Genomic DNA, 20,721 nt, shown 5'->3' on the forward strand with positions numbered 1-20,721 from the left:
AATTCATTGATATTAAATCAAAATAACTCTAGGTCAAGCTAAACTTGCCTTTATTCACTTTAGTGTATTTATACTTTGGGGAAAAGAGGGAAGGAAGGGGAGAAGAGATTTCCATCTAGAGTCTTGCCTTCTGGTTTCTTGTTTTGGTTAACGGTTATAAGTATGGCTTCCTGGGTTTCTATTTCTGATGGCCATTTTCTAAATAAAAGATAATATTTGAATTTATGGATGCATATACATTAAGAAAATATTTTAATAAAGGATTAGTTTTCTTTGGTCTTTGGTTTTCTTTTGTTTGTTCATTTTTTTTTTTAAATCAGAGGTGGATTTCTTTTGAATACAATAAAGCTGCAATTTCAAGACCCTTATATAAGTTCACATTTCAAAAATGTTTTTCAAAATTTTAACAATTTTTTTTTTGTTTGTTTTTCTTTAAAAGGGTTTCCAAGATTGTATAAGCCTTAGCCCTGCAAAGTCTGGATCTGCCCCATCAGGGATTTTGTCACATCCTCCCCAACCCAAGACTTGTTGGAGACTACATTATTTTCACAATTATATAGGGTAACAGACATCCTTATATAATGAACTGCCAGAAGAACAAAGAAATCAGCCTTAGAAGAAATACAACCAGAATGTTCCTTAGAAGTGAAAATGCTGAGACTTTGGCTTGCTGACTTTGAACACATCAGGAAAGACCAATTGCTAGAAAAGGACATCATGTTTGATAAAGTAGAGGGTCAGTGAAAATGAAGGAAACCATCAATAAGATGGATTGACATAATAGTGACAACAATGGGATCAAACATGGAGATGATGCAGGATCGGGCAACATCTTTTTCTGTTATAAATTAGACACTCCTGCCCTACTGAATTCAGAAGCAGATGTTTGACTTTACTTTCTTCAGTGAAATCTGAGGATGAGTGACCCTTATGAGCAAAACTTTCAAGAGCCACTTTGTGGCTTACCATGCCTCTCTTTCCCCTCTACCAAAAGACACATGATATTCCAGACAAAGCCTGGCTCATCAGGTTGTATCCCAGAGCACAGAAAATATGGATCAGATACTGCATAGCCCGCCCATTATTGAACTATACCACGAGCAAGACATTAACCAATGTCTTAAGCCAATAAGCCAACATACCCTCCGTGACCTAATACAGAAATTGGTACCAGGAATAAGGTGCTGCCAGAATAAAAAACCTAAAATGCATGCCACTAATGCTGAGATCAGCCAGTGGTCAAGGAGGCAATTCTTATTGGAGGCGGAGCAGAAGGCAGTACTTGTTATTTTTATCAAAACTTTTGCTTAAACTGTCACGTACAATAATTTGAAACACAGAAAATGACTCAATGAGCTTGTGCCCTTAGGCAAAGATGGGAATACAGAATGTTAATAATATGTCTGCGTTATGCAAGGTACTACCAGAAAGAATTGAGATTAGAAAAAATCTGGCCACTTATCAATGAAAAAAAGAGCCTGGAAATCTAGGTATGTGCAGTGCTGGAAAATACAAGCAATTGTTATTTCCAGCTATTAACCCCACCAACCCACTGCTGTCCAGTAGATTCCAACTTATAGCAACCGTATAGGACAGAGTAGAACTGCCCCATAGAGTTTCCAAGGAGCTCCTGGTGGATTTGAACTACTGACCTTTTGGTTAGCAGCCGTAGCTCTTAACCACTACACCACCAGGGTTTCCGTTAAGAGGCTAGAAGGCTGAATTCAGGGCACCAGCTCCAGGAGAAGGCTTTCTATCTGTGTCAGCTCTGAAGGAAGGTCCTTGTCTTTTTTGAGCTTCTGCTGCTGGACCATCTTCACGTGGCTTGTCACATCTCTCCCCATCTCTGTTTGCTCACTTGCTTGTTTAATGTCTTTTATATCTCAAAAGAGATTGATTTAAGACACACTCTACGCTAATACTGTCTCATTAACATGACAAAGAACACCCCTTCCCAAATGGGATTATAACCACAGATATAGGGATTAGGATTTACAACACATATTTTGGGGGGACATAGTTCAATCCATAAGAGAATGAATCAAATCCCTGCAAAGTCGTGGGTAGCTTAAGGTACTCATAGTTCTAGTCATCAAATATTTCCAGTTCTCCTTCTGGGAACATGGTAGGATTGCACATTCCTGCTCTCTTGGAGTCAGGCATGGCTATGGAGCTACCTTTGCCCAATGATGTAAGAGAAGAAGGGACAGGTGTTATTTTGGGTGGATGCTCCAAGAGCCAGTGTAGTATCTCTTGCATTTTACATTTCCCTCTGGAAACAATCACCTAGGGCCCGAAGTCGGCACTTGGAGAGCAGAGCCAGCTGGCTATGCTGCACTTCTACATGAATGAAAAGTGCATCTTTTTGTTTCAAGCCACTGAAATGTTTAAAGTTCATTCTTATGTCACCATCACCTGCTATACCCTGACAGATATAAAAAGTTAAATATTTTAATTTTTAAAATTCCGTAATTACCCTACGAACATAGCACAAATGGCTTCTAAAATTACCTTTAAATTGTCTTCTTGCATGTTCAGGTTAATAATTACGAATGTTAGCTCATTTATTAAATCAAAGGGTATGAAAACATTTTTGTTGTTGTTAGATGCCTTCGAGTCCATTCCAACTCATAGAGCCCTATGCAGAACGGAACGCAACACTGTTGGGTGCTGTGCTATCCTCACAATCGTTGCTGTGTTTGAACCCATTGTTGCATCCACTGCTTCAGTTCATTTTGTTAAGGGTCTTCCTCTTTTTTGCTAACCCTCTACTTTACCAAGCATGACATCCTTCTCCAGGGAGTGGTCCTTTTCCTAATAACATGTCCAAGTACTTGAGATGAAGTCTTGCTATCTGTGCTTCTAAGGAGTATTCTGGTTGTCCTTCTTCCAAGACAGACTTCTTTGTTCTTCTGGCAGTCTATGGTATATTCAATATTCTTCACCAACACCATAACCCAAAGGCATAAATTTTTGGTCTTCCTTGTTCATTGCCCAGCTCTCACACGCATATGAGGTAATTTAAAATACCATGGCTTGGGTCGGGAGCATCTTAGTCCTCAAAGTGATGTCTTTGCTTTTTAACACTTTAAAGAGATCTTTTGCAGTAGATTTGACCAATGCACTACAGGCTTTGATTTCTTGACTGTTGCTACCATGGCACTGATTGTGGATCCAAGTAAAATGAAATCCTTGTCAAATGCAATATTTTCTCTGTCATGATGTTGCTTATTGGTCCAGTTGTGAGGATTTTTTTTCTTTATGATGAGTTGTAATCCATACTGAAGGCTGTGGTCTTTGATCTTCATCAATAAGTGCTTCAGTTCCTCTTCGCCTTCAGCAAGCAAGGTTGTGTCCTCTGCATATCAAAGGTCTTCCTCCAATCCAGATGTTAAGTTCTTTTTTTTAAATAATTTTTATTGTGCTTTAAGTGAAAGTTTATAAATCAAGTAAGTCTGTCACATATAAACTTATATGCACCTTACTACATACTCCCATTTAGTCTCCCCCTAATGAGTCAGCCTGCTCCCTCCTTCCAGCCTTTCCTTTCATGACCATTTTGCCAGTTTCTAACCCTCTCTACCCTCCCATCTCCCCTCCAGATAGGAGATGCCAACACAGTCTCAAGTGTCCACCTGATATAATTAGCTCACTCTTCATCAGCATATCTCTCCAACCCATTGTCCAATACCTTCCATGTCTGATGAGCTGTCTTCGGGAATGGTTCCTGTCCTGGGCCAACAGAAGGTTTGGGGACCATGACCGCCGGGATTCCTCTAGTCCCAGTCAGACCATTAAGTCTGGTCTTTTTATGAGAATTTGGGGTCTGCATCCCACTGTTCTCCTGCTCCCTCAGGGGTTCTCTGTTGTGCTCCCTGTCAGGGCAGTCATCGGTTGTGGCTGGGCACCATCTAGTTCTTCTGGTCTCAGGATGATGTAAGTCTCTAGTTCATGTGGCCCTTTCTGTCTCTTGGGCTCATAGTTATCGCGTGACCTTGGTGTTCTTCATTCTCCTTTGATCCAGGTGGGTTGAGACCAATTGATGCATCTTAGATGGCTGCTTCTTAGCATTTAAGACCCCAGATGCCACATGCTAAGTTCTTTATATAGTCCAGCTTAAAGTATTAGTTCTATTTTTACTCAATTTGCATTCATTATTAAATATTTTGTTGTATTTGGAAACACATTCTATTTGTATAGCAGATTTAACTTAAAAGAGCTCATTTTAAAAATTTGTCTCTTGTTTCTTCACTTTCCTATTCCTGCTGTCGAGTCCTCTTGAGTAATGGTCATTATCAGTTGTAATATTGTAAAACTCTCCTGATTCAGCTTCTTCCCTCCATTCTGTCTTACTCTAACTGATCATATCAATTACTGCCAGAATATTTCCTAATATAAAATTCTAATCATGCTTTTCACTTGCACAAAAACCATTAATGATGCCCCCCATTCTATGTTGAATAAAGTCCAAGGAGTCTGTGCCCCACCCTCCAACCCAGATTCCACTCCTGCCTTCACTTGTATGACTTCAGCCAAAAGTGCTTGAAGCCCCTGGATTTGGACCACACATTCCTGCCTTTATATGGAGCCCTGGGGGCATACTGGTTGACCACTTGGCTGCTAAGTGAAATGTTGGCCATTTGAACCCACTAGCCACTCTGTGGGACAAAAGATCTGGAAATATGCTTTTGTAAAGATTACATACAGCCTTGGAAACCCTATGGGGCAGTTGTACTCTGTCTTTTGGGTTGCTGTGAGGCAGAATCAGCTCACGAACAGGTTTGCCTTTGGTTTTTTCCTGACTTTACTCAAATAGAACTGCCTTTTGCCTCATTTTTCTGTTTTTTTGTCTTTATGTTTTCTATTGTTTTCATAATAAATATACTTTTAAAAAAAGGCATAAAACATACATACAAACACACACACACACAATTAGTTTTTAAAATACCAAACATGTGATCCCTTGTGTACCCACAATATAGGTTAAGAAATAGAACATTGCCATACACCAGAAGCCACTCCTTGTTTTGGTTTGTTTTATTTTCTTTTTAGGTTTTACCACACAATTATGAAATGGTAAACTGTATCGTCTAGTAGCACATTTTTTAATTTTATGTAAGCACAAATATACTATTTGTTCTTTAGTGTCTTGCTTCTTTTACACAATAGCATGTTGGTGAAATTGATCCATGTAATTGGATTTAGCTATATATCTTTTGTTTTCATTGCTGAACATCTAACTGAGATCCTTTAATAAGGTTTGATGCTTTTTAGTAAGCTTTGGCATGTATACATCTGGTATTTTGGAGAAAGCTTTGAAGTTAGGGAGTGATCTACATGTCAGCAGTCAATAAAGGCCATGGTTTTGGAAATGATTGTTTGGAAAGAGAGTATAGAATTGGAAGAGAAGTAAGACCTATCCCATTACCAGGAAATATCACCATTTGTTTGAAAATACAGAAGGATAATCTGGAAAGGTACTTTTTATAAGGAAGAAGGAACTTTAGGAAATAAGGGAATAAAGAAAGTCAGTGATGTCATGTCAATCTATAGAGGAGTGAACCAAAACACAAACTAAAACAAAAAAAGCCCAAACCCATTTGTTGCCCTTGAGTTAATCCAACCTCGTAGTGACCCCGTAGGACAGAGTAGAACTGCTCATAGGGTTTCCAAGGAGAGGCTGGTGGATTCGAACTGCTGACCTTTTGATTAGCAGTGGAGCTCTTAACCACTGAGAAACCAGGACTCCAGCAGAGTGAAATACAAGCAAAATGGAAATTATTGTTGAATTAGGAGTTCAACTCTGTTCTTTAGGGTCACTACGAATTGGAATCCACTTGATGGCTCACAACAAAAACAGGGAGTAATTTCAGTGGAGCGATTGGGGGTAGGTAAGAATTCTAGAAGGTTGAGGAATGAGCAGAGAGAAATGAAAGCAAAAAGAGATTTTTGCTTTTGCTTTTCAACTAGTTTGCCTGTAAGGAGAAGGAGGAATATAGGGAAATAACTGAAATAGAATATCAAGTTGAGGTTTTCATTTTTAAGATAGAAAAGCACACAAGTATCAGGGGAAAGGCCCATCAAAGACAAGAGGTCAGCGTTATAAAGGTAAAATTAGAAGAGCAGCTTTCTGAGGCAGAAAGCACAATACATGCAGAATTAAGTCTCGAAGTCTAAGGATCTCAGGGATTATCATTTGTTGCCTTTTTTTCATGGAATATCTTCTTACAACTTATTCAGAGTTCTTCCAATTTAAAAACTGAATGATCATTTCAATGTTCACAGTTAAATTTTCAGAGTTCCAGTATTCTCTTCTGCCTTTTTAATTATTTTTAAATCAGTTTTACAAGCGCAATTTATATAAAACAAAATTTACTAATTTTATTGAATAATTCAGTGAGTTTTGACAAATATACATAGCCTGTAATACATTACAATTACATAACAATATTGAATATTTTTGTTATCTCAAAGTTTGCTCTTATCCTTTGCAGTTAATCTCCTCTCTCCCCTACCTGCCATGAGCATCACTGATCTGCTTTCATCCCTATGGTTTTCCTTTTAGAGAATTTCAAATAAATAAAATCAAATAGTATTACATAGTCTCTCTTATTTGGCTTTCTTCCATTAACATGATAGTTTAGACAATCTAGAGAATCATCCCCTCCACACGTCTGTCAGTTTGTCATACTGTGGGAGCTTACGTGTTGCTGTGAAGCTGGAAGTTTTGCCACCGGTATTCAGACACAAACAGGGTCACCCATGGTGAGCAGATTTCAGCTGAGCTTCCAGACTAACACAGACTAGGAAGAAGGACCCGGCAGCCTGCTTCTGAAAAGCATTGGCCAGTAAAAACCTTATGAATAGCAGCGGAACATTGTCTGATATAGTGCTGGAAGATGAGCCCTCCAGGTTGGAAGGCACTCACAAGATGACTGGGGAAGAGCTTGCTACTCAAAGTAGAGTCGACCTTAATGACATGGATGGAGTAAAGCTTTCAGGACCTTTATTTGCTGATGTGGCACAACTCAAAATGAGAAGAAACAGCTGCAAACATCCATTAATAATGGGAATGTGGAATGTATGAAGTATGAATCTAGGAAAATTAGAAGTTATCAAAAATGAAACGGAATGTATAAACATCAATATCCTAGGCATCAGTGAGCTGAAATGGACTGGTATTGGCCATTTTGAATCGGACAATCATATAGTCTACTATGCTGGGAATGACAACTCAAAGAGGAATGGTGTTGCATTCATCATCAAAAAGAACGTTTCAAGATCTATCCTGAAGTACAACGCTGTCAGTGATAGGATAATATCCATATGCCTACAAGGAAGACCAGTTAATACGACTATTATTCAAATTTATGCACCAACCACTAGGGCCAAAGATCAAGAAATAGAAGATTTTTATCAGCTCCTGCAGTCTGAAATTGATAGAACATGCAATCAAGATGCATTGATAATTACTGGTGATTGGAATGCAAAAGTTGGAAACAAAGAAGAAGGGCCAGTAGTTGGAAAATATGGCCTTGGTGATAGAAACAATGCCAGAGATCGAATGATAGAATTTTGCAAGACCAGTGACTTCTTCATTGCAAATACCTTGTTTCACCAACACAAACGGTGACTATACACATGGACCTTGCCAAATGGAACACACAGAAATCAAATTGACTACATCTGTGGAAAAAGATGATTGAAAAGCTCAATATCATCAGTCAGAACAAGGCCAGGGGCCGACTGTGGAACAGACCATCAATTGCTCATATGCAAGTTCAAGCTGAAACTGAAGAAAATCAGAGCAAGCCCACGAGAGCCAAAATATGACCTTGAGTATATCCCACCTGAATTTAAAGACCATCTGAAGAATAGATTTGATGCATTGAACACTAGTGACCGAAGACCAGACGAGTTGTGGAATGACATCAAGGACATCATACATGAAGAAAGCAAGAGGTCATTGAAAAGACAGGAAAGAAAGAAAAGACCAAGATGGATGTCAGAGGAGACTCTGAAACTTGCTCTTGAATGTTGAGCAGCTAAAGCAAAAGGAAGAATTGATGAAGTAAAAGAACTGAACAGAAGATTTCAAAGGGCGGCTCAAGAAGACAAAGTAAAATATTATAATGACACGTGCAAAGAGCTGGAAGTGGAAAACCAAAAGGGAAGAACACGCTCGGTGATTATCAAGCTGAAAGAACTGAAGAAAAAATTCAAGCCTCGAGTTGCAATAGTGAAGGATTCCACGGGGAAAATATCAAATGATGCAGGAAGCATCAAAAGAAGGTGGAAGGAATACACACAGTCATTATACCAAAAAGAATTAGTCTATGTTCAGCCATTTCAAGACGTGGCATAAGATCAGGAACCGATGGTACTGAAAGAAGTCCAAGCTGCTCTGAAGGCACTGGCAAAAAATAAGGCTCCAGGAATTGATGGAATATCAATTGAGATGTTTCAACAAACAGATGCAGCGCTGGAGGTGCTCACTCGTTTATGCCAAGAAATATGGAAGACAGCTTCCTGGACAACTGATTGGAAGAGGTCCATATTTATGCCTATTCCCAAGAAAGGTGATCCTACTGAATGTGGAAATTATAGAACAATATCATTCATAACACACACAAGCAAAATTTTGCTGAAGATCATTCAAAAATGGCTGCAACAGTATATGGACAGGGAACTGCCAGAAAATCAGGCCGGTTTCAGAAGAGGATGTGGAACCAGGGATATCATTGCTGATGTCAGATGGATCCTGACTGAAAGCAGAGAATACCAGAAGCATGTTTACCTGTGTTTTATTGACTATGCAAAGGCATTCGACTGTGTGGATCATTACAAACTTTGGATAACATTGTGAAGATTGGGATTTTAAGAGAACTTTACAGAGATCAAGAGGCAGTTGTTTGGACAGAACAAGGAGATGCTGATTGGTTTAAAGTCAGGAAAGGTGTGTGTCAGGGTTGTATTCTTTCACCATACCTATTCAATCCGTATGCTGAGCAAATCATACGAGAAGCTGGACTATATGATGAAGAACGGGGCATCAGGATTGGAGGAAGACTCATTAACAACCTGCTTTATGCAAATGACACAACCTTGCTTTCTGAAAATGAAGAGGGCTTGAAGCACTTACTGATGAAGATCAAAGACCACAACCTTCAGTTTGGATTGCACCTCAACATAAAGAAACCAAAAATCCTCACAACTGGACCAATGAGCAGCATCATGATAAATGGAGAAAAGATTGAAGTTGTCAAGGATTTCATTTTACTTGGATCCACAATCAACAGCCATGGAAGCAGCAGTCAAGAATTCAAAAGATGCATTGCATTGGGTAAATCTGCTGCAAAGGACCTCTTTAAGGTGTTGAAGAGCAAAGATGTCACCTTGAAGACTAAGGTGCGCCTGACCCAAGCCATGGTATTTTCAATCACATCATATGCATGTAAAAGCTGGACAATGAATAAGGAAGACCAAAGAAGAATTGATGCCTTTGAATTGTAGTGTTGGTGAAGAATATTGAATATACCATGGACTGCCGAAAGAATGAACAAATCTGTCTTAGAAGAAGTACAACCAGAATGCTCCTTAGAAGCAAGGATGGCAAGACTGTGTCGTACATACTTTGGACATGTTGTCAGGAGGGATCAGTCCCTGGAGAAGGACGTCATGCTTGGCAGAGTACAGGGTCAGCGGAAAGAGGAAGGCCCTCAACGAGGTGGATTGACACAGTGGCTGCAACAATGAGCTCAAGCATAACAAAGATTGTAAAGATCCTCAGGACCAGGCGGTGTTTCATTCTGTTGTGCATAGGGTCGCTGTGAGTCAGAACTGACTTGAGGGCACCTAACAACAACAACAGAGAATCATTCATGTGTTTTATCGATCGGTATTAACTCTTTTTTTATTATTGTTCGGGAGTACACCATTGAATGAATTTACTATAATTTTTTATCCTTTCTCCAATTAAAGAATATTTGGCTTATTCCCAGTTCCTGGAAATTACTTATAATGCTACTCTTAATGTTCAAATAGAATCTTTGTGTGCACGTATACTTTAATTTACCATGGATAAATATTTAAAGGTAGAATTGCTAGGCCATATGCTAAGTGTATAACTTTGTATGAAGTGCCAAACCCGTTCTTAAAAGTTTCAGAACAAACATCTGTTAGCCTTTGCAATGTTAAGCATTGTGGTGAGTGTGTAGTAGTACAGCATGTTAGTTTTAGATTGCTTTTCTCTAAAAGCTAATGATGTTGAGCATCTTTCCACATGCTGATTTTCCTTTTGTATACCTTCTTTGATAAAGTGTTCCTTCAAATACTTTGCCCATTTTTTATCAGGGTGGTTGCATTGTGATTATTGAGGTTTAAGAGTTCTTTATATATTCCAGACACACGTTTTGCAAAATTTTCTCCCAGTGCAATGCTTGACTTTTCTTTTACTTAACTGACTTTTTTTTTTTTGGATGCATGGTAACGTAATCCTTATTTTTCTTTATTAACTTCATGTTTTGAAATTGTACACTTAACAAAAAGTTGCAAAAATAGTATGGCCTTCACCCAGCTTTCAACAGCTTCCTGCATTAGCAACATCGGATGTAATTATAGCCATATATCAAAATCGGGAAGTTGACATTGATATAATAGCACATCTATACTTAACTATAGACGTTATTCAGATTTTATTAGTATATACACCAACTCATGTTTGTACCTGTGTGTGTGTGTGTGTGTGTGTGTGTGTGTGTAGGTCAATGACATTTATAACATGCCTCGATTTGTGCAACCACCACCACAATCAAGATACAGAATTATTTTATCTCCACAAAGGAATTTCTTCATACTACTCCTCCATAGTAACGCCTCCTCAACCCAGGCAACAAGTAGTGACTTTTGAAGAAAAAAACGTTTTAATTTTTATAGATTTTTACTTTTTATACCAATTATTATATAGCTCCTGCTTCTTGTGTTCTACTTAGGAAAACTTCGCCTAAACCAAGGTTACTAAAAATTTCTCCTAGGTGTATGTGTGTATGTTTAACTTAGCACTCTTATGTTTAATTCTGCGACTCATTTTGAGTTTATTGTTTTGAATGTTGCATGAGATAAAGGTCAACCTTCATTTTTTATACATGGATGTCTAAGAGTCCAACATCACCCATTTAGAAGATTATCTTTTTCCCATGAAATTGCCGTGGCACCTTTGTGAAAATCAATTGAGCATGTATGGATCTTATATCTATATTTGACCAAAACTACCCTGTCTTGATTGCTGTAACTTTATAGTAAGATTTGAAATTAGACCTATAAATAACTAAATTTATAATTTTTCAGTATTCTTTTGGTTTATCTAAGTGTTTTACATTTCCATATAAAATTTAGAGTCAGTTTGACAATTTCTACAAAGAACCCTACTGTGATTTTGATTGGGAATACTCTGGACCTATAGTTCAGTTTGGGAAATCTGGTATTTTAATTATGCTGAGTGTTTTGACCCAGTAAAGTGTTATATCTTTGAATATTATTAGGTTTTCTTTAATCTCCAACAGCAGTGTTTTGGAGCATCCTCTAGTGATCTTGGACATTTTGTGCTAATTTTATACTTCAGTATTTAATACTCTTTATGTTATTGAAAATTTTATTTTTTTATTTCAATTTCAGGTACAGAGAAGAAATTTTCCTCCTGCACTATCTGCTGCTACAAACTTTGTAGGATATTTTTCTGTCGCCCAGCCATGGCGGTGATTCCTCATGAGGACAAAAATGCTAGGTTGCTGAGCTATGAGAGAGGAAAAAGCCCTCTTAATAAGTCATAATTAGAGAAACACTGTGAGGGCACAGTGGGAAAATCTCAGCCAAGTAATAAAATGCATCCATTCTGAAGATTTTTAATCATTTGAAATATCCTCTAGGACTCACTTCTTCCACAATGAATCTAGAATAACTTCCACATTTCATTGAATTTCATTTTTCTGTGTTCCAGCTTTAATTCCAGGTTTCCTCAGGCTTCAAACAAATGATACTTAAATAAATAAATATATATATATATATATATATATTAACGACACTAGCACCATATTGGCCTATTATAACATCTTTTATTAATGCTAATTTAGGTAACTAGTCACCTGCCTCTTTGGATCAATGAAAAATCATTCTTAGAATGCTTTTGAAACTACAAGCTAATAATAAATAATGAAGGTTAGTGTTGGTAAAATTATTACTTGGTGGTAAATGTTAATATTACTAAGTTATTATTAAAAGTTAATATTGAATCTTAAATTTGATCAATTATCCTGTTTCTGTATTTCCTTTTCTGCCCTGCGTAGACCCACAGGGGGTGGAGTATTGACCCAGGCCAACCAGTACCACTACACATAGGCCACCCAAATCCATATTCTGACAGACATTTAAACATATTTCCAAATACTGCCTAGGGGTGCAAATTAATAAAAGAATAGATATTCTGTATGTCAGCTCTCCCAAACTCTGCCCTCTGGAAAAGAAAAAGAAATAGGGAAAAGAGGAGCATATGTGTGTTGAGTGAGGAGGATCAGGGCTGGCATTGTTGCAAGGGGAGGTTCCCTAGGTTATCTGGCAATTGTGGTTTTCCTCCTATTCCTGATGTGTACCATGCTTCCAGGTAACTATGGTAACTCTCCTTGTCTCACTGCCCAGCAGCCAGAACCCTTAGGCCACTCAGAGAATTTGTACATTACCACTACTGCTGCTAAGGTGACTAATGTTACAAGGAGCAATACTACATATATAGAAGGTCTCCACTGTCTTTGGTGGTCACAGGACAGGAATCAAGAGAAGTTCCAGAAATCCTATGCCTTTAGCTAATTTAAGGGCCCGATTCTTTTAGCAAATACTTTCTAAACAATGCCACTGTTGTAAGGTGCCGTCGAGTTAGTTCCAACTCATAGCAACCCTATGTACAACAGAATAAAACTCTTTCCAGTCCAGTGCCATCCTCACAAGTGTTCCTATATTTGAGCTCATTGTTGCAGCCAATGTGTCAGTCCATCTTGTTGAAGGTCTTCCTCTTTTTCACTGATCTGCATGAAATTCTCCAGGGGTTGATATCTCCTGATAACATGTCCAAAGTACCTGAGATGAAGGCTCACCATCCTTGTTTCAGGCCATTCTGGCTGTACTTCTTTCAAGACAGATTTGTTCATTCTTTTGGCAGTCCACGGTATATTCAATATTCTTTGCCAACACCATCATTCAAAGGCATCAATGTTTCTTCTATATTCCTTATTCATTTACCAGGTTTTGCACATATATGAGGTGATTGAAAATACCATGGCTTGGGTCAGGCACACCTTAGTCCTTAAAGTGACATTTGCTTTTTAAAATGATCAAGAGGTCCTTTGCAGGAGATATGCCCAAGGCAATATGTTCTTTGATGTCCTGACTGCTGCTTCCATGGATGTTGATTGTGGATCCAAGTAAAATGAAAACATTGACAACTTTGATTTTTTCTCCATTTACCATGATGTTGTGATTGGTCCAGTTATGAGGATTTTTTTTTTTTCTTTATGTTGAGGCGTAATCCATACTGAAGGCTGTGGTCTTTGATCTTCATCATCAAGCGCTTCAAATCCTCTTCATTTTCAGCAAGTAAGGTTGTGTCATGTGCATATCACAGGTTGTTATTGAGTCTGCCTCATTACTAACCCTAATACCATGTTCATCTTCATATAGTCCAGTTTCTCTGGTTTTTTGCTCAGCATATAGATTGAATAAATATGGTGAAAAGATACAACATTGTTGCACAACTTTCCTGATTTATCAGAATTTAGCAGTATCCCCCTTGTTCTGTTCAAACAACTGCCTTTTGGTCTATGTCCAAGTTTTACATCAGCACAATGAAGTGTTCCAAAATTCCCATTCTTTGCAATGTTATCCATAATTTGTTATGATCCATACACTCAAATGCTTTTCCTTAATCAATATAACACAGGTAAACATCTTTCTGGTATGCTCCGCTTTCAGCCAAGGTCCGTTGGACATGAACAGTGATACCCCTCATTCCACATCCTCTTCTGAATCCAGCTTGAATTTCTGGCAGGTCCCAGTGGATGTACTGCTGCAACAGTTTTTGAATTATCTTTAGCATAATTATACTTACATGTGATGTGAAGGTTATTGTCCCATAATTAATTTCTTCATTCCTTTGCCTAACCTTTCTTTGGAATAAGCAAATGTGTGGATCTCTTTCATTTCTCTGGTCAGGTAGCTATCTTATAAATTTCTTGGCATAGAAGAATGAGCACCGAAGTTGCTTCATTTGTTTGTTGAAACATCACAGTTGTTACACTGTCAATTTCTAGAGCCTTGTTTTTTTGTTTGTTTGTTTTGCCAATGCCTTCAGTGCAGCTTGGAATTCTTCCTTCAGTACCACTGATTCTTGATCATATGCGACCTCTTGAAATGGTTGGAAGTCTCAACCAATATTTTTGGTACAATAACTGTGTATTCCTTCCTTCTTCTTTTGATGCTTCCTGTGTCTTTTAATTGTTTGTTCATGTTGTTGCTAGGTGCCCTCGAGTCAGTTCTGATTCATGGCGACCCTATGCACAACAGAACCAATCACTGCCTGATCTTGTGCCATCCTCACAATTGTTGCTATGCTTCAGCCCATTTTTGCAGCCACTGCGTCAATTCATCTCATTGAAGGTCTTCCTCTTTTTCACTGACCATATACTTTACCAAACATGATTTCCTTCTCCAGGGACTGAACCCTCCTGATAACACGTACAAATTATGTGAGACGTAGTCTCACCTTCCTTGCTTCTAAGGAGCATTCTGGTTTTACTTCTTCCAAGACAGATTTGTTCACTGTTTTCACAGTCCATGGTATATTCAATATTCTTCACCAACACCATAATTCAAAGTCATCAGTTCTTTGGTCTTCCTTATTCATTGTCCAGCTTTCCCATGCATATGAGATGATTGAAAACACCATGGCTTCTGTCAGGCACACCTTAGTCCTTAAGGTGACGTCTTTGCGCTTCAACGCTTTAAAGAGGTCTTTTGTGGCAGATCTGCCCAATGCAATGTGTCTTTTGATTTCTTGACTGCTGCTTCCATGAGTCTTGATTGTGGATCCAAGTAAAATGAAATCCTTGACAACTTCAATCTTTTCTCCATTTATCATGATGTGCTTTATTGGTCCAGTTGTGAGGATTTTTGTTTTCTTTATGTTGACATATAATCCATATTGAAGGCTGTGGTCTTTGATCTTCATCAGTAAGTGCTTCAAGTTCTCTTCACTTTCAGCAAGCAAGGTTGGGTCATGCATAATACAGGTTGTTAATGAGTCTTCCTCTGATCCTGATGCCTCTTTCTTCTTCATATAGTTCAGATTCTTGGATTATTTGCTCAGCATACGGATAGAATAGGTATGGCGAAAGGATACATCCCTGACACACACCTTTCCTGACTGTAAGCCACTCAGTACCCCCTTGTTCTGTTTGAACAACTGCCTCTTGATCCATGTAGATTCCTTATGAGCACAGTTAAGTGTTCCAGAACTTTCATTCTCCCCAGTGTCATACATAATTTATTATGATCCACACGGTCAAGTGCCTTAGCATAGTCAATAAAACACAGGTAAACATCTTTCTGATATTCTCTGCTTTCAGCCAGTATGTGCCTGACATCAGCAATGATATCCCTGGTTCCAATGTCCTCTTCTAAATTGGACTTGAATTTCTGGCAGTTCCCTGTCGATATACTGCTGCAACTGCTTTTGAACTATCTTCAGCAAAATTTTCCTTGCACATGATATTAATTGTTTGATAATTTCCACACTCGGCTGGATCACCTTTCTTGGGAATAGGCATAAATATAGATCTCTTCTAGTCAGTTGGCCAGGTAGCTGTCTTCCAAAGCCCCCACAGTACAACAAACTGACAGATACAGGGAGGGTTTGCTTATAGAATTCTTTAATATTGTAACTCTAGGCTTGAATTTTTTCTCCAGTCATTTCAGCTTGACAGAAGAGGAACATGACCTTCCCCGCTGGTTTTCTAACTCCAAGTCTTGCACATTTCATTATAATATTTTATTTGTCTTTTTGAGACTTTTTGAAATCCTCTCTTCAGCTCTTTTACTTCATCATTTCTTCTGTTCAGTTTGGCTATTCTACATTCAATGCTGTTGTTAGGTGCCATTGAGTTGGTTCTCACTGTGACCCTGTGTACAACAGAACAAAACACTGCCCAGACCTGCTCCATTCTCATGACCGTCTTTATGCTTGAGCCTGCTGTTGCAGCCACTCGCAATCCATTTTGTTGAGGGTCTTCCTCTTTTTCACCGACCCTCTACTTTACCAAGCATAATGTTCTTCTCCAGGGATTAGTCCCTCCTGATAACACGTCCAAAGTATGTGGGACAAAGTCTTGCCATTCTTGCTTCTAATAAGCATTCTGGCTGTACTTCTCCCAAGACAGATTTATTCTTTGTTCTGGCAGTTCACGGTACATTCAATATCCTTCTCCAACATCATAATGCAAAGGCATCAATTTTTCTTTGGCTTTCTTTATTCATTGTCTTGATTTCACATGCATCTGAGGAGATTGGAAACAGCATAACTCGAGTCAACAGCACCTTAGTACTTAAAGTGACTTCTTTGCTTTTTAGCACTTTAAACAGATGTTTTGCAGCAGATTTGCGCCATGCAATACGTCATTTGATATCTCAAATTCTGCTTCCATGGATGTTGACTGTGGAGCCAAGTGAAATGAAATCCTTGACAGTTTCAATATTTTCTCCGTTCAACATGATGTTGTTTATTGGTTCAATTGTCATGATTTTGTTTTCTTTATGTTGAGGTATAATCCATTCTGAAGTCTTTGATCTTCATCCATAAATGCTTCAAGCCCTCTTCACTTTCAGCTTGCGAGGTTGTGTCATTTTCATATTGAAGGTTGTTAATGAGCCTCGTCCAATCCTGACGTGTTGTTCTTCTTCATATAGTCCAGCTTCTCAGATTATTTGCTCAGCATACAGATTGAATAATTATGGTGAAAAGTTATAATCCTGATGCACACCTTTCTTGACTTTAAACCACGCAGTATCCCGTTATTCTCTTTGAATGAATGCCCCTTGGTCTAAACACAGGTTCCTCATGAGGGCAATTAAGTGTTCTGGAATTCCAATTCCTTGCATTGTTATCCATAATTTGTTACAAGCCACACAGTTTAATGCCTTTGCATGGTCAATAAAACACAGGTAAACGTCTTTCTGGTATTCTCTGGTTTCAGCCGTGATCCATCTGATATTATCAATGATATACCTGGCCAATCAACTGGAAGAGATCAACATTTGTACCATTCCAAAGAAACGTGATCCAACAGAATGCAGAATTTATCGAACTATTTTTTTTTTTTTTTATAGCATTAGTATCACACACAAGTAACATTTTGCTGAAGAGCATTCAAAAGTGGCTGCAGCAGTACATCAGGAGGGAACTGCTAGAAATTCAGGCTGGAATAAGAAAAGGACTTGAAACAAGGATGTTCAATGCTAAGGTGATAAAAATGTAAGAGTGATCAAAGAATCAAGTCCCTAATATCAAGATACTACATTTAGGGTAAGGTGGAGGGAGCAGAAATTTTTTCTAAATAAATAAAAATGAAATGAATTCAGATAATATGAGGGTATCTGGGGATACATGGGAGGCCCTGGTGGAGTAGTGGTTAAGCATTTGACTGCTAACCAAAAGGTTGGCAGTTTAAATCCACCAGCTGCTCTGTGGAAATCCTATGGGCAGTTCTACTCTGTTTTATAGGGTTGCTATGAGTTGGAGCCGACTTGAGGGCACCTAACGACAACGACAGTGATACATGAATACACATAATACATTGCGATGATGCTATATAAAAAATTTGGAAGAAAGGTCCGATGATCTACTTCTGAAAAATCAGCCATTGAAAACCCTGTGGAGCAGTTGTTTTCTGACACATATGGGGTCAGTATGAGTCAGAAATGACTCAATGACTTTTTTTTTTTTTTATTAATATGTAGAGATAATATGGTTGGTGAAAAAATGGGAGATAGGCAGAGGAGAAAATCTTACTGCTTAGATATAAATGAAAAGTGGAAAAGAAGTTTAGGTGAAGTGAAAAGGAGATGCCAAGGTCTTTGGAGAAGAGGAAGAGAGGCTTGATGAGGTTGGCCTTGTGCACTTTGGTAAAGGCTTTAGATTTCTTTCTAAGTACAGTTGGAAGCCACTGAGAGGCTTTAATGAGGGAGTGGCATGATCTGATTTCAGGTTGTAAATTATCACTCTGGTTTCTCCATAGGGACAGATTGTAAAGTGGCAGGAAAGATTAAAAAACAAACAAAAAGCAGATAAACTAGCAAAATTAACAAAATACAGAGCAGGAGTACAAGGGGAGAAATGAAGATGGCTTGAGTCAGGCAGTATAAGAGGGAAAATGACTAGACTTGAGTCACGTTTTGAAATACAGCCAAGAAGACTCATTGATAGATTTCATGGAAGCAGGTGCAAGTAAAGACAGGTGAGAATCCAGGGTGGCATGGAGATTGGCTTAAATCTTTGCAGGAGCACTCATGTATAAATGGCCTTAGGCCTGTTTTCATGCCTATCTTTCCTAAATATTAGCAACATGTTGTTATTGTTAGGTGCCACTGAGTCAGTTCCGATTCATAGTAACCTACATACAGCAGAATGGAACACTGCCCGGTCCTGTGCCGTACTCACAATCATTGCTATGTTTGAGCCCATTGTTGTAGCCACTGTGTCAACCCACCTTATTGAAGTTCTTCCTCATTTTTTGCTGATCCTCTACCGAGCACGATGTCCTTCTGCAGGGACTGTTCTCTCTTGATAACACGTCCAAAGTAGGTGAGACAAAGTCTCACCATTCTGGCTTCTGAAGAGCATTCTGGCTTTACTTCTTCTAAAACAACAACATATTATTGGGAAAGATTATCCTTTTGTCTTTCACATTTTGCACATATTAGGAGAATTGGCCACATTTATCCCAGATTGACTATTCAAAGGTGATTGCATAGAAAACAGCCTTGAAAAGTAGACATGATATGACTGTCAAGAACAAAGGAAGGTCTAAGGATCTACTTCCAGTATAATGAAGGTTTATTTACTAGCCAATATAGTATAATAATGTCTCCCTCAATGAAAACTTACTTCCAATTTTAAACAATTCAAATTCCTTACACTCAGGGATCTTGTCTACTGTGTGGTCCCTAGAAACTGAGACAAAGGAAATGGGCTTGAATGCTATCTTCTGAATATTTTAATTTCCTTGAGTAACAAACTCTCCTTTGTCTTTGATCCAGTAGTGTCATAGCTTCTCCTAGCATCCATGAAACTGTGGCAGGCTATCTTGTTAGCTTGCAAGTAGGGTAAAATCTCAGACCCTTCACAGTTCTTGGTATTTATCACTAAGGAAGTCCCAAGAAGGTACTCTTTCTTCACCTCAATATCAGAGCTTTGTGTTTTTCTAATTTTTTTTTGCTCCATATTTCTATAAGCTTTTCAAAAGCTTGAGACTCTAAGTCATGGCAACATCTTCTTTACCACACAGAGGGGAGGTGGCATTTTTTCAATTTAATTTTCTCTAGCTCCACCCTGAGCTGGCTAAAAAATCAGCTCCCTTCTCTTTTCTTATAAGGAGTAAGGTTCCTGTGTGTCTCTGTTTTGCCCATCCATTCCCTTTTTGTCCCTTCATAAAAAGAATATGTGTGTAGCCAGAGAGCATAGTGTTGAGATCTAAGGCTTATGACTTAGAATGGTGCTGCTTTGAACATCAGGTCTCACCCACTGACATCATGTGAACTGGGGAATCATATTCCATAAACACTATCACAGTATTGTGTTGAGAAGATTAAATGCAATGAGACATGGAGAGCTCTAAGGAAGTGCACAACAAAAGTTATTATTTTTTTAAAAATTCCATAGCTAGAGTAATAAGTGTATGAGCTAAGTGTAGCTTTCAGTATTGGAAATGGGCTTGAAATTAGCACATAAACAATTTAAATAATTTAAAATACATTTAAAATGTTTTTATTAAGCCAAAAAGTCTTTTCTGTGATATTGCCTCTACAATGAATTACTTCAGGGTTCTTTTTTTTTTTTTTTCTTTGCCGTAATTATAGAGAAGGAATGTTTGTTAATTAGACACACCACGTGTGCCTAACTATAACAAGGAATCTTGATGATCTAATGAGACAGAGTGTAACATAACTTGGTAAGCGAATTACCATCACCTGAATGAAGGTACACATTAAAAGGTAGAAAACAATAATTATTTGGTAGGAAGATAGGAGGCACTTGAAAAAAGGTAAATACAGAAAGGATGAAAGATAATAAAAGGGTGACTAAGAAAGAATAAAACCAAGGTCAGTTTTAGTTATTAGAGTCCAGTATAAATTTGAGGCAATTATCCATTGACACCTTTTGGTGGCATAGTGAGAAAACTTCCCTAGAGTTCTTGAAAGGAATCATTAGGTGCTTAACTGCTTAAAATGAGTGCTTTGCTACTTAACCCTTTCACGATCTCTGGGACATATATGTCCAAGCTTCATTTTCAGCCCCTGGAGGTTTATTGGCAGGCATTTGAGTCACATTACTGCTTTCGGGTGTTGTGACAGATACTGGTGCAGATGCCTAAAAAACAAGGAAGTTGGACTGGGCCACATTTCTTG

This window comes from Loxodonta africana, chromosome 2 (assembly GCF_030014295.1).
Source record: "Loxodonta africana isolate mLoxAfr1 chromosome 2, mLoxAfr1.hap2, whole genome shotgun sequence".
Classification (NCBI taxonomy): Eukaryota; Metazoa; Chordata; class Mammalia; order Proboscidea; family Elephantidae; genus Loxodonta; species Loxodonta africana.